Source organism: Erpetoichthys calabaricus, chromosome 4, assembly GCF_900747795.2.
Source record: "Erpetoichthys calabaricus chromosome 4, fErpCal1.3, whole genome shotgun sequence".
Classification (NCBI taxonomy): Eukaryota; Metazoa; Chordata; class Cladistia; order Polypteriformes; family Polypteridae; genus Erpetoichthys; species Erpetoichthys calabaricus.
In genome coordinates this window covers 54,498,099-54,512,644 of record NC_041397.2, presented here as the reverse complement: position 1 = coordinate 54,512,644, position 14,546 = coordinate 54,498,099, and the positions used below count along the sequence as shown (strand labels likewise).

General features: G+C 38.7%; 1 protein-coding gene across 1 annotated transcript in view; it reads left to right on the top strand.

The window, feature by feature from the left end:
* LOC114650039 (uncharacterized) overlaps positions 1-14,546 on the top strand; it is an 89,980-nt gene that overhangs the window by 60,800 nt on the left and 14,634 nt on the right. The window lies entirely within an intron of this gene.

Genomic DNA, 14,546 nt, shown 5'->3' with positions numbered 1-14,546 from the left:
TTATTATTTATCATTATTATTTGTATCATTACTATACTTTTTACACTTCTGACTTTTAGTGTTTTTTGCATGTTTTACAGTAGAAAGATGAAATTTAATAAAAATGTAATTTTTCAAGCCAAAAACTGCCAAGCTTTTTACATGTTTTTTGAGAAAGACAGAAAATAAATTTTTAATTAAAATTCTAAATTTACCTTTCTTACCCAACATCTCGTCTCCCTTCTATCTATCTATTCATCCATTTTCTGAACCCACATATCCAGGAAAGGGTCCTGGGGCAGCTGGAACAATATAAAATACTTGATAGAATAGTCATTTACAAAATAATCATTATTGGTAGCCCCAATTCTAATACTTATTTTTCATTATGTCATTGTTTTTAGGATTATTCTTTATGTCAATCTAGCAGCCCCCTAAAGACCCAACTGTGTGTATCAACACATATTGGCTGCTGAAAATATGCTACTGACTCTGAAAATGCCTTTGAAAAGATGATTTTAAAGCATTTATAATAACAATAAGAAAATTAGAAATGTGGCAGTTATTTTACATTGCCTTTAAAGGGAAAGGAAGCCAGCTTTTGTTTGCTATGGTAGAAGCTGAAGAGTGACTTGGAACAGAATTGGGAGTAGAACAATATGTCTGTATTGTGAACTTGTGTGTTTTAAGAAGCTGGAGGCTGTCTATTGTATTAATTAGATAGATAGATAGATAGATAGATAGATAGATAGATAGATAGATAGATACTTTATTAATCCCAAGGGGAAATTCACAAATAATGACGCAAGCTAACAATTAAAAAAAACTGTAAAAAAGCTGATTGCAGAAATTCTTTGCAAGAACAGATCTACAAAGTAATGTCAATATTACATTTGGTGTCTGTAAAAACATGGTGCTGAAGTTAATGAAGTGTAAAATAAGCCACTGTTCTTTTACAATCGAATGTCAGCTTTTACTTTCGAAATGGCTTTGTCTTTCGAATTATAACTGAATAATGATATTCTGACAGCCCAAATTACCATTGTAAAATACTGGAGGCCTACAGAGTTTAAGCAAATGTTTCTGTTCATACCAGTGCCCCAAATGCAGTACAACTGAGTGATTAGGATAAACATTTTTTCTTTAAGTTATGCTTCTTCCATTTCAGTTCCACTTTATAAAATTTTGCAGGCCAATTTTACTGCTAAAATCACACTAGCAAAAAGTCACATTAGATTTATTGCCCCTTTGCAAGCTGCCTCACATAATATTAGTACATTACCTTAAACCCAGATTATCACAAGCCAATTTCTACTCAAACCTTACCAATTAAGGCATGACAGCTTATTTCTTTATTCTACAGAGATTTCTAGTGAGAAAATTTTGGGGGAATTCAAGCTAAATCTTGTTTGCTATGGTAGATTAGGTCAAAGTGCAGTCTTTTATTTATAATTCATATGTCATTTTATTAACAATGTTGTCTTACTGTGTTCTTATTTTGTATATTTCATTACTTTACCACTGTATATTCCACCTTTTCAGCTTTCCTCAAAAGCACTCCTTCCACTTCTTTCTTTGGTTAACTTCACTCTTATCACTGCTCCATTGGTATTCATTATCTGAGTTTTGCTGCCATCTGCTGTTCAAAGAACATCTTCACTGTCCCACTAGTAACATTATGACAGTCGAGGTGTAATGATAGCCGTATAGTTTGTATGATTGTAGCAGAAGATTGAAGACATAAAGTGGTTGTGGAAGACTGGATCACTGAATGTTTGTTAGCTTTACAGATGGTGAACAGAACATCCATATGTAACCCACAGGTTAGTAATAGTGAAAGAGACAATTCAATTTTGAGTTGTTTTTATAGTGATACTGTAGCTGTGGTATTTTGGGAAGAAGACAATAGTGGCTGGACACAAAGGAGCCAGTGATGATTTTATAATAAAGTTCACGGGGATTGCACCTTTGGTTTAAGAAAGTGTTCCTGGTGGTAGAATGCTGATGTAACATATGGGTGACATCTGCTCTATAAAGTGGCAAAAACTAAGTTAGTAGTTAGTTAAGGTTACATCTAATAAGCAAAATGGAAAACTAGAAAAGCAGGATAAAAAAAGAAAGCAACAGTTTGTCAAGTAAGCAAATTAATTAAGGAGGTAGTGTAGAATGTGTTTATAATTGGTCATTTGCTAGTCCATCCACTTGTACATTTTTTGATTTACTTATTTATAATGCCTATAAAAAGTATTGAAGTTTACACATTTTATTATTATGCAACATAATATCACAGTGGATTTGATTTGGCTTTTTGACAGTTATCAACAGAAAAACTCTTTAATATCAATAACAGATCTTTGCAAAGTAAACTAAATTATAGATACATAGCAGAGAATAATGGATTGCATATACATCAAGTCATTATTTAGTAGAAGCACCTTGAGTCTTTGTCCTCAGGTGTCTGAACACTGCAATTTTTCTCCATTCTTCTTTGCAAAATTGCCCAAACTCTGTCAGGTTGCATGGGGATCATAAGTCCAGCCACAAATTCTCAATTGGATCTGGACTCTGACATGGCCACTCCAGGACTTTAAAATTGTTTTTGTTTTTAATCAATTCCTATGTGGCTTTGGCATTATACTTGAAGTCATTATCTTGCTGAAATTCAGATCTTCTCCCAAGGCACATGTACTTTGCTGTATTTAGTTTTACCCTCAATGGCCTTCCAGGACCAGCTGCAGAGAAGAATCCTAACACCTTGATGCTATCACCTCACCAATGATGCTTCTCGATGACATTATTGTGTGTTCATTTTTTTTTTAAAGAAATGGATGTGTTTGATGACCAATGGAGTCAGAAGTCCATAGAATGTTCTTCCAGCTGAATTTAGAGTTTCCCTTTTGCTCTGGCAAACTTTTTTTGTGTGTGTGTGATTTTTTTTTTCTTTGCCACTCTCCCATAAAGCTGTGACTGCTGTAGCACCCTGGAAGCAGATGTTTTTTAAATCAGTCTTTCCAAACTGATTCACTGTATTTTCTAACTCCTATGTTCTCGTAGGTGACTTGCTGGGCTCCCTCACTAGTTTTCTTCTTGCACAATCACTTGCAGAGTTACAGCTGTGCAATACTCTTTCTATTTCTTAATGATTGATTTAACTGGACTCCAAAGGACATTCAGTGAATTGTCTCCAGCCCCTTGTGTTTTTTGAGTAATATTTTTAAGGAGTTGCTTGGAGTGTTCTTTTGTCTTGATACTGACTGACCACAAGGTAGACTGTCCTAATTCAGGGGCATTAATACTCCAAACAATTGAAAGCCCCTGACTACTATACACAGGTGATCTCAATTTAACTAATTATGTGACTTCTAAAACCAATTGGCTGGACCAGTGATGATTTCGGTATCTATCTTGACTGTCAATTGTCTTTTGATTGCCTGGCTCTTAAACTAATAACGGAATCAGGTCCTGTCTCACTCTTTGTTCTTTATTGTCCCCCAAAATACAATGCATCCTTCTTATCTGATCTGATTGAACTTTTGACCCACCTAAGCTCCTACTCTCAGAGACTTATCCTTCTCGGTGATTTCAACATCCATATTGACATTACTACATCTAAACTGAGAAATGAATTCCTATCCTTACTGGACTGTTTTGACTTGACACAACATGTTGATTTTCCCACCCACACTGGTGGTCATATCCATATTACTAACCGAGAATGCTAAACCGGATGATGGACGCAGGCACATCCGGCAATGGGCCGTAGCTGCAAAAAGACGTACTGCGCAGGCGCAAAAAGAGTCCGCGAGAGTCGGCTGAGGAGCTGAGAAAGGCGGACAAAAGAGGGCGAGAGAGGCGGATGAGGAGAAAGGCGGACAAAAGAGGGCGAGACAGGCGGATGAGGGTCCGCGAGAGGCGCAGGCGCAAAAACAGTCCGCGAGAGTCGGAGAAAGGCGGACAAAAGAGGGCGACAAAGGCGGATGAGGGGCCGCGAGAGGCGGACAAGACCACAGAAAAAAGGAGTGAGCACATACAAAAAGGAGTCACAGAAATGAGTCGCAACAAGCACCGAAAAAAGGAAAAGGCACATAAAAAAGTAGTCAAACGCGGGCAAAGCACGAAACACATTGCACACGAAACTAAACACACCAAAAAAAAAAGAACAGACGAGCGCACAACAGCAAGGCATGACCACACCCCCCCACACCCTACAGGCACGGGACGGGACACACACCAAGAGGGGGATTCAACAAGCCCATGGAAGACAAAAAAAAAGAACACAAAACCGCCCCACAGACCCTACAAGCAAGGGACGGGACACACACAAAGAGGGGGATTCAAACAAGACACAGGAACACAAAAAGAAAGAAGACGCTCGCGCAACAACAATCCCCCCCCCCAAATCAATAAGAAGTGACACCCAAAGCCACATATTTAAAGGAAACGTCCATATTAAACATACGTCATCTCAAAACCTTCACACTAGGCAGCATAGGTGGATCTCATTAAAATAAAGCACTATTAACCGTTCAACTGGAGAAAAGGCTCCATATTAACAGTGAGTGCGATACTCCTTAATACTTATACATATTTCGCACGATGAGGAACAAACAAGTCATGCATACACGGTCACGGGTACAAAACGATTCGGATCGGATAACGGGACCAAACACACGAACACGAATGAAACAAAAAGAATACACGGCGGCGCATACAACGCGCTTCGGAAAATACGTGAGAAAAAATGTCTCGGATCAAAAAACGCAAAGCTCAAGTAACCCCGTTACAGAGACGTGCCCAAATGAACAGACACATTGAACGTAGATGCATACAGCGCGCGTCTCAAAGTGCTGCATCGAAACAAGCACGATTTCAAAAGAAAGAGCTCGCGTCTCAGACATACAAAAAAGGGAGCAAAGCAACGCGCATATGACCGGCCAGAAAACAAGCAAGCAAGACTCCAAAAGCAGAAAGCTCAACTGACCGACATACAAAAACGGACAAGGCACGATACAAACAATGCACGACATAGAGTGAAACGGACTTTGCGCAAAGCGGAGGCGAATCAATTAAAAATCAAAAATAGCGCATCACAAATAATGGACATACAACAACGCGGCACTCAAACACCACAAGCAAAACATGTTAACGGCAGCGAAGGCTACAACGGGCTTCTCACACAGCACAGGCAAATCGATTACAGCTCCAAAACAACACGTCCCAAATACTACACATGCAACAACGCGCCTCTCAAACGGCACAAGCAAAACATACACCAGGAAAATTCATTCGGATTAATGAATGTCATTTGCAATCATTGTCGTTCAGTTCACTTCCCTGAAGAAACAACTGGCAATACAAGTAATACATTTACACGTTGTTGTCAAAAGGGTCAAATTAGACTGCCTCCTTTACATTCATATCCTGAATTTCTAGAGAAGCTTCTAACTGACGATGTACCTGAAAGTGAAATCTTTATCAACTGCATTAGATCCGACAAATCGGTATCCACTATGAACATTAACGGTGGCACTGCACGTGACATCTGTCTTGAAAAAATGTTGTTTATTGATGAATGTACAATGGCATGAAGTCACTTACTCAACACCATTCATAAACTTCTACAAACGTTTATGAATAATAATATTCGATTTGGAGGAAAGGTACTTTTATGAGGAGGAGATTTTAGACAGTGATTAGCTATTCTTCCAGATGCCATGCACTCAGCTATTGTTCAGTGCACCTTAAAATACGCAGACAATTGGCATTGCTTTCAAAAAATACAGTTAGTAAAAAAGATACGATGTCCAGAACCAGATCATAACAATTGCTTATTACAACTGAGAGATGGTACACTCACCAATACAGATGGACTTCACCCACATATTATTACAATTCCTCAAGCCTTTATCTGCGACGACTTAGTTACAGACAGATTTGGAACAGCAATCTCATTAGACCAAATGCCCCTTTTAACACAACGCTCTATATTATGTCCAAAAAATATTAATGTGGAAAACATAAATACCCAAGTCATTCCATTACTTTGATCACAACAATAACCATCTTCATTGACCTTACAAGTTCTGAGCTGGAATTACCTTTTACACTTAAACGGTGTGTACAAAGAAATTTTCCAATAAACCTTTACACTGTGCCACACACGTTATTGTTTGCTTTCTATTTGCATCATCTACACCTTCACACTATTCTATATCTCATTCATACATCACGCTCTTTGTCATTCCCAACACCAGGGGTTGGCGAGCGAAGCGAACAGGGGGCGGAGCCCCCTAGTACTGGACCTGATCTGCACTTGTGGACTATCTGTTGCCAACATTTACAGCACTGATTTGGGACTCTCTGACCATAAAGCAGTATTTTTCACTGTCTCACTGCCTTTCCCTCCTCTTTCCTGTAAACGACAATGTTCTTACAGAAACCTTAAAAATATCTGTCCCTCCATCCTTTCTGGATCCATTTCTGATCTTTTACTAACTGCACCTATTCCATCAACACTAGATGGTCTTGTTGACCACTATAACTCAGCCCTTCATTCAGCATTAGATAAAACAGCTCCTTTAAAACATAAGGAGGTTTCCTTGAAACGTTCAGCTCCTTGGTATAATTCAGAATTGCGATCTATGAAAGCAGCTGGCCGATGCCTTGAGAGAATGTCACGTAAGACTGGCATTAATGTGCACATCCAGGCTTTGACCACCAAAGAGCTTACAGAGAAGCACTAACTGCTGCCAAGAACACTCACTATGGTAGAATAATATAAAGTGGCCACGATAACCCAAGGGTTTTGTTCTCTGTAGTTAATAAACTACTCAAATCCGCATCTGGCCCAACTACCTCTTCTACTGAAGTCTGTGAGCAATTCCTCCACCTTTTCCGTAACAAAATTAAAGATCTAAATAATTCAACTAACAAAAATACATCATCTGTTTATATCTCTCCGTGTGTTTGTTAATAACCTGCTTTGTAAAATAATGCTGACTACTTGTGTACTGGATCCCATCCCCAGCACACTACGTAAATCCTGCCTTCATGCCATAATCCCAACTGTTACAACAATAATAAACTCAGCCCTCGACACTGGGTTTGTACAGCTCACTTTTAAAATTGCTTCTGTAACCCCAATGTTAAAAAAGTCTGTTCTTGATCCTGACAATCTTAACAATTTCCGGCCTATTTCCCACTTACCTTTCCTGTCAAAAGTTCTTGAGCGTGTTGTAGCTTCCCAACTCACCAATTACTTAACCTCTAATAATTTGACGGAACCCTTTCAGTCTGGTTTCAGGGCGCAGCACAGCTGTGAAACCGCTCTGCTACGGGTAGGTGACTTGGCAGCAGACTCTGGACAAACCAGCATATTAATTCTGTTAGACCTCAGTGCAGCATTTGACACTGTCAGACATGACATTCTACTGTCCAGAATGGAGAACATGCTGGGTATCTCTGGCACTGCCCTCCAGTGGTTTAAGTCCTATCTGGCTGATAGGCAAGAGGTTGTTAGTCTTGGCAACAGCAGATCCAGCTCAGCGCCAGTCACACAAGGAGTCCCTCAGGGCTCTGTCCTCGGCCCTCTTCTCTTCTGTATTTACATGCTTCCCCTTGGCCATATTATTCATAGCTTTGGACTGGGTTATCATTTTTATGCAGATGATACTCAACTCTACTTCAATGTTAAAAGTGGAACTTCATCAGAGCTTTCTCAGCTCACAACCTGCCTTAGTGAAATTAAAACCTGGATGGAGCAGAACTCTTGAAAATTAAATTGCAATAAAACTGAACTCCTGCAAATTGGGACTAAAGCACAACTTAATAAAATGAGCTCTTTCCCAGTCCATCTTGGCGGTGATCTCATCAGACCTGCCTCTACTGTAAAAAATCTTGGTGTCATTTTTGATTCCTCCCTGTCTTATTCCGCCCACATAAATCACATTAAGAAATGTTCTTACTTTCACCTCCGTAACATATCCTGTGTTCGCTCCTTCCTTTCCTTCTCTAATGCTGAGAAACTTGTCCATGCTTTTATCACATCCCGCATCGATTATTGTAATTCCCTACAGGCAGGTGCCCCTTCTAATCTTCTATCACAGCTCCAGCTTATTCAAAAGTTGGCTGCAAGAATCCATACTCGAACCAGCAGCAGCGAGCACATCACACCCATCCTGCTCTGCCTTCACTGGCTCCCTGTGTCTTACAGAATCGAATATAAAATCCTACTAATAACCTACAAAGCCTTAAATAACCTCGCGCCAAACTACATCAGTGACCTTCTCCATCACTATGTGCCTGCCCGCCCACTAAGGTCCTCTGATTCTGGCAACCTTGTTGTGCCCCACACTAATCTACACTCCATGGGTGACAGGGCCTTCAGCTGTATAGCGCCCAGACTCTGGAATGACCTACTGAAATTAATCAGGTCAGCTGACTCCATGAACTCTTAAAAAACAACTCAAAACTCATCTGTTCAGGAAGGCTTTTAGCTCTATTTGACTTTATTACCCTTCTTTCAGTTTACCTTTATGTCAAGATACTCATGTAATCTGTGTGTGTGTGCTAGACCATCAATTATGTTGTCTGTTAGGCTTTTTCTCTGAATTCACTGTCGTAATCTTCTTTATTTATTTATCTGGTTTGTACAATGCTATATACTGTATACCCTGCCGTTCTTTCTTATATTCTGTAAATGCCTTGAGCATGGGAAAGGCGCTATATAAATAAAATTTATTATTATTATTATTATTATTATTATTATTATTATTATTATTATTATTATCTGTCTATCTGTCTGTTTGTCTAAAAGTGCTTTATCTATCTGTCAGTGCTTTATCTGTCTGTCTGTCTGTCTAATAGTGCTCTACCTACCTACAATATAGTAATCTTGCATAAAATTCTGAAAAAAGTGTCATCTTTAACGTTATGCCTTTTGGTGAGCAGTTCATCTTCTGATCACTTAACTATTCACAATAACAGACATTTTAAGCAAGGGTGATCAAACTTTTGCATGCTACTGTATTCGTAATCACTGGCCTTGAAGTCTAAAACGATATCCCCACATGCCTATGTTTGAAATTTGTCATTTTTAACCTTCTAAGAGTGGCTGTTAGAAGGCTAGGACCATCGTTAATGAATCAAATATCAAAAATATTATATTCATGATCAGCAACCTCAAAATACCATAAAATGATACTCCACATGCCTCTATTACCTATCCATATTTTTTCCAAAGTTTCATGAAAAGGATCAATTTTGACCCCTCGTATCTCATTAGGGGGTTAACCCCTGGACCAAAACAAGTCACATTTGCCTCTCATTTGGACCTATTTGAATAATTAGTTTCTAACTAATGAGTAATTACAGTAAAGGATATCAAAAATCTGGATATCAAAATCACTCAGTGTAAGGGTCATTAGCTAGGCAGTGAACCCACTCTGAAATGACACCACAGAAGTAAGAAACAAAGTGATGCAAATGCTTAGGATGGCAGAATTATGAAGTGATCTGTACAATGTATGAACAAGGTTCCTAAAGTTTGCAAAAGTCACTTTCTCTGTTGTGGTTCAAAATGTGGCCGAAGACTTACTTTCACAAATAACCCAGACACACTTGTTGAAGTAAACAATACCATTTATTTATAATGTAAGGATAATAGATGATGGGTGGGGGTGTGTGTGTGTGTGTTTGTGTATATGTGTATGTGTGTACTGTATATGTGTATGTATATATCTATATCCATCCATAATTTTTGGGATAAAGACACATTTTTCATTGATTTATCCCCCCTCTCCACAATTTACAACTGCAAATCAAAAATATGGTCATGATTAAAAGTGCACATTGCCGACTTTAAGGGTATTTGCCACATTTTGGTCACACCATATAGAAATTACAACACATTTTATACATGGTCCCTCCATTTCAGGGCACCATAATGTTTGAGACATACCAATGGTAGGATTATTAAACCAGTCATATTTAGTGCTCTGTTGCATATTGCTTGCATGCAATGACTGCTTGAAGTCTGTGATTCATAGGCATCACCAGGTGCTGAGGATTTCCTCTGCTGATGCTCTGCCAAGACGCTAATGCAGCCATCTTTAGCTCATGCTTGTCTCGGGGCTTGTCCCCTTAAGTTTTCTCTTCGGCACATGAACAGCAGGCTCTATTGGATTTAAATTGGGTGACTGGCTTGGCCATTCAAGATTTCTCCATTTTCTTAGCTTTGGAAACGCCCTGTGTTCCTTTAGCAGTATGTTTGGGATCATTATCTTGTATGATGAAGCACCATCCAATGAATTTGGAGGCATTTTCTGGAACTTGAGCAAATAAGATGTTTCTATATACTTCAGAACATTGTGCAAGTGCTGTTAGCAGTTTCCTTATCAATGAAGACTATTGTGCAAATACCTGTGGCCACTGTACATGCCCAAGCCATAACACCCCCACTGATATGTTTTAACAGATCCTCCACAGGCTTTGCTTATCTTACCACAGAGTATTCTAGTCCTTTCTCTTCACCAGGTAAACAACATACATGTTACCGGGCTGTCCACATGATACCACAGAAAACTGGATTCATCAGACAAGGTGTCCCTAAATTGATCCAGTGACCAGTTTTGATGCTTGTATGCCCATTGTAGGCACTTTTGATAATTGATAGGGGTTAGAATGGGCACTCTAACTGGCCTGCAACTGTGCAGTAACCATGTGCAGCAGGATTTGATGCGCTGTGTGTTATGATACATTACTTCAATAAAAATCATTAAAATTATCTGCAATTTATGCCCCAGTAGTACTTATGTTGCTTTGTACCAAAATGATAGCCTTTGTTGTCGTCTTGTATTCATGAATCTTGGCCAGCCAAGACCCTTGTCTGCAGGTTGGTCTTTCCTCTGACCCCTGTCAGTTGGTTCAAAATGTTTAATTCCTTTATTGTCTAGAACAGTGATTCCCAAGGGCGCCACGGCTTCCTGACAGGGGCGCAGCAAAATATTACAAACTTTTCATAATTTTATTTCCATTTTCAATTCAATGTGATAGGATGCAACATCTGGCAGACCTTGATGCAAACCAGTAACTCACCTAGTAATAACTGTTTGCAGAAGCCTCTATAAATGGTTACTAGATGGCGCTCTACAATAATTAAGTTTCTCGATTATTTTACTAGTTTGTCAAACTTTCTTGGTACTTTGTGTTTGTATATAAATAGCTGTTGGTTTCGCACGGTCTTAGTGTTGAATTAGTTTTCGGAGAATGTATCAACTGTATATTTTTGTGATTAAGTCAAGTGAAGTTTTTGAAGTATTTCTTCTCGTATGTATTTTTAAAAATGGATCGGTTTTTACTAAACAGTAATTAGTGTTGTGAGAGTGAAAATAAAGAGGACATACCATCAACCAGAGTGTGAAGAAGTGCAAATATCGAAAATATGATGACAGTTAATTTGGACTTTGGTGTTATGTTGACAGAAGTCAATGGTGAAGGGAGACTGCACTGTATATGAAAGTTTTGGCACCAGAGTGCATGCTACCAAGTAAGTTGAAATGCCATTTAGAAAACAATCATCCCAGCATGGTTCGTAAATCTCATGACTACTTTACCAGAAAGTTAAGAATTAAATCAACAAAAAGGTAGTTTTTATAAGCAGGCATCAATACCAAGCCATTGCTAGCAGCTTACAAGGTGGCACATAGAATCACAAAATGTAAGAAGCCTCATTCTACCTGTTGCTGTAGATATGGTGAACATTATGATCGGTGAGTCTGTTGGGAAGCTGCTTTCAAAAGTGCCTTTGTCCAATAACACCATAAGTCGCAGAATACAGCACATAGTGGAGGACCTCAATGATCAATTAATTCAAAAAATACAAGGGAAGGAATTTTGGGCTGCAGTTGAATGGGGCCACAGATTAATAATAATGAATAATGTTCACTTGATTTGCTATGTATGGTTTATAGATGGTAGTAACATTGTAGAAGACCTTCTCTTTTGTAAAAGTATCACTGCTGGTGCTAAGGCTCAAGATTTGTTCGTGATCCTTGATACTTTAATATCCGAAAATTATTTGGAGTGGACTAAGTGTGTTGGTGTCTGTACTGATAGTGCTCGTTCTATGTCAGGCTGTTATGGAGGATTGCAGGTACTTATTTGAAGCAAAGCCCCTGATGCACTTTGGACCCGTTGTGTTATTCAGAGGGAAGCACTTGCGTCAAAATATCAGAGTCCTACATTGAACCAGGTCTTAGAATATGTAGTGAATGTAGTAAACTTTATAAAATTAGTGTCAGTATAAAAGTGCAGTGCTCAAAAGTGGTTCAATAAGTAATCCATTTAAAAAAAGTAAAAGTCCCAAACATATAAAACAAGGCTAAAATGATATTAAAATCCTGTAGCAGACATTGGGGCAAACCAGCCAAGCACAGCTCCTTCCCAGTCTCTTCAGCTCACCCAAGGCATGCTCAGCGGGACAGACTTCAGCCGCCGCAGTCCTTGCACTACCGACCCCCGTCTTGGCTGCCTCTGCCGGAGTCTGCTAGACCGCTCGGGGTCGGTAGTTGTCCCTCAGATCCCTAGGGTGGACTCCTTCACAATCGTAGCCACTCTCCCATTCAGTGGGCATGATCCATCCCATGAATGCCGATCCTTCGCTTGTTCTGGAACCCCTGACCACGCTGACTTCTCTCATTCAGGCTGGCTGGCTGGCTTGTCCTCTTTCTTTCGCCCCACTGCCTCGCTGTCGCTCTCCAAGCCTTTTCCTTTCCTTTTCGTCTCATTTTTCCCCATCTCCTTATGTGCCGGCCCGTTCTTATATGGCTCCGTGGGCGCAGCGTCTCAATCATGCACCTCAGGAAGCTGATTAAACAATTGAGAACGATCGCACCCTCACATGCAGATGCGACTCGCTCCAATTATTCCATCAACTCCCCGCGGCTGCATGATCGCACCCACGGAGACTGACATGGCGAATGGATTATTTAAAAGCCACCAATCTTTCATATTCACAGACCCGCTACACCAAAATCCCATTAATTATAATTAGTTGAATTTGTTCAATTACATTTTTTTGTGATCTTAAATACGTGTTTGTTTTATTTTTACTTAACCCTTTTATTAAAACAATTATTGGCTATTTCGCAAATTAGAATTTGGAAAACCTGGATTCAGCAAGGGCACCGAGAATCAAAAAAGTTTGGGAACCACTGGTCTAGAACCATCCTCATTAATCTATTGGTTAATAGACTACAGCATTGGCATTGCTGCTGTTCATTTAATGTAAATGTTTTTGATATCAATTATTCTTTATTAAAATAGTTCTTGTACCTTGGACTTAATAATTTGATTTTATATTGTAAATTGATATTGACAAATGCCCGCCCCAAAACATTCAAATACCCGGTACCTTAACATTTGGTTGGAGCGACTCTTCTGTATCAGGGAAGGATTCTTCAGATACTGCTTCAAATTTAGCTTGAAAAACTCTATTTCAGCTTCAGTATTTTCCTCTTTTACGCATCCAACAGCCCCTCCTGTTAGAAAATGGATCCTCAGTAGTCAGTACAAGCTATTGAAACAGCAGTGCATGTGTGCCTGTACCGTATGCCTGATATACCTGAATATGCTGTACAAACAGCAGTGCAGCGATTCAAATCCAAGCAAATCTTTATTACATGTCACACATCACTGGTTGTTAAATATTTAATGAACAAAAATGAGACGGCTGTCTCATTGGTCAAGTATGTAAACAATTAAAAACACTCCAATTTTCAAAACAGTTACCAGTCCCAGAATGCACCCAAATGATATACATTTTCTAAGTTTAAAAAAAAAAAAAATTATTTTGCAGCAGCTACAACAAGTAAACAAGCTAAAAAGCAAAGTTTTGTCATTTAAATATACACTAGTAGGCTGAACTTTATTTTGGTTTTCATAATTTAAAAGTTTTAAATTTGTTAATATGAGATTTAATTTATATATTGTACATGTGACTTGAAATATAGTGTAAAAATGTAGCCGTACAGTTGTGGCACTAAAATGTGCTATAATGTTTTTTATTTTTTTTATACTTTCTCTGCCTCCTGCAGCGAAAATATTAAACTGCACCACTAAGTGAATTTCCCATTGGGATTAATAAAGTATCTATCTATCTATCTATCTATCTATCTACCTCTACCTACCTACCTACCTACCTCCTATCTATCTATCTATCTATCTATCTATCTATCTATCTATCTATCTATCTATCTATCTATCTATCTATCTATCTATCTATCTATCTATCTATTTGACTGGCATGTTTATGCGACAGTAGTTAAACTGCCTTGATGTTGTGACTTCCTTACAACTTCCATTTGTCTTTTAATGTACATAACCTCTAAAATTGAAATCTGTGTCAATTAAGTGCATTGTCAGCTAAATGATAATTGAATATAAAAGCTTCCTTTAAGAGGTGAGCATATCTGAATACTTTAGAAGGACAGTTGGATTTTGAAAATGTGTTTAAATTGGGTTAAAGTTTTTATTATTATCAAAAATCTGTATACTTTTTAACAATGACA